This window comes from Oncorhynchus nerka, linkage group LG17 (genome assembly GCF_034236695.1).
Source record: "Oncorhynchus nerka isolate Pitt River linkage group LG17, Oner_Uvic_2.0, whole genome shotgun sequence".
NCBI classification, from domain to species: domain Eukaryota; kingdom Metazoa; phylum Chordata; class Actinopteri; order Salmoniformes; family Salmonidae; genus Oncorhynchus; species Oncorhynchus nerka.
This window is the reverse complement of record NC_088412.1, coordinates 2,562,664-2,563,858: the sequence shown is the minus strand read 5'-3', so window position 1 is coordinate 2,563,858 and position 1,195 is coordinate 2,562,664.

The following is a 1,195-nucleotide window of genomic DNA, read 5'->3' as shown; positions in this document are numbered from 1 at the left end:
GAGGTAGATCGGACACTACACAGAGGTAGATCGGACACTACACAGAGGTAGATCGGACACTACACAGAGGAGATCGGACACTACACAGAGGGAGATCGGACACAACACAACCAGATCGACACTGCCACAACTAGATCGACACTACACAGAGTGTAGATCGGACACTACACAGAGGGAGATCGGACACTACACAGAGGTAGATCGGACACTACACAGAGGAGATCGGACACTACACAGAGGTAGATCGGACACTACACAGAGGTAGATCGGACACTACACAGAGGTAGATCGGACACTACACAGAGGTAGATCGGACACTACACAGAGGTAGATCGGACACTACACAGAGGAGATCGGACACTACACAGAGGAGATCGGACACTACACAGAGGTAGATCGGACACTACACAGAGGTAGATCGGACACTACACAGAGGTAGATCGGACACTACACAGAGGTAGATCGGACACTACACAGAGGTAGATCGGACACTACACAGAGGAGATCGGACACTACACAGAGGTAGATCGGACACTACACAACTAGATCGGACACTACACAGAAGGAGATCGGACACTACACAGAGGGAGATCGGACACTACACAGAGGGAGATCGGACACTACACAGAGGTAGATCGGACACTACACAGAGGTAGATCGGACACTACACAGAGGTAGATCGGACACTACACAGAGGAGATCGGACACTACACAGAGGTAGATCGGACACTACACAGAGGAGATCGGACACTACACAGAGGAGATCGGACACTACACAGAGGGAGATCGGACACTACACAGAGGTAGATCGGACACTACACAGAGGGTAGATCGGACACTACACAGAGGGAGATCGGACACTACACAGAGGAGATCGGACACTACACAGAGGTAGATCGGACACTACACAACTAGATCGGACACTACACAGAGGTAGATCGGACACTACACAGAGGTAGATCGGACACTACACAGAGGTAGATCGGACACTACACAGAGGGAGATCGGACACTACACAGAGGTAGATCGGACACTACACAGAGGTAGATCGGACACTACACAGAAGGAGATCGGACACTACACAGAGGTAGATCGGACACTACACAGAGGGAGATCGGACACTACACAGAGGTAGATCGGACACTACACAGAGGTAGATCGGACACTACACAGAGGTAGATCGGACACTACACAG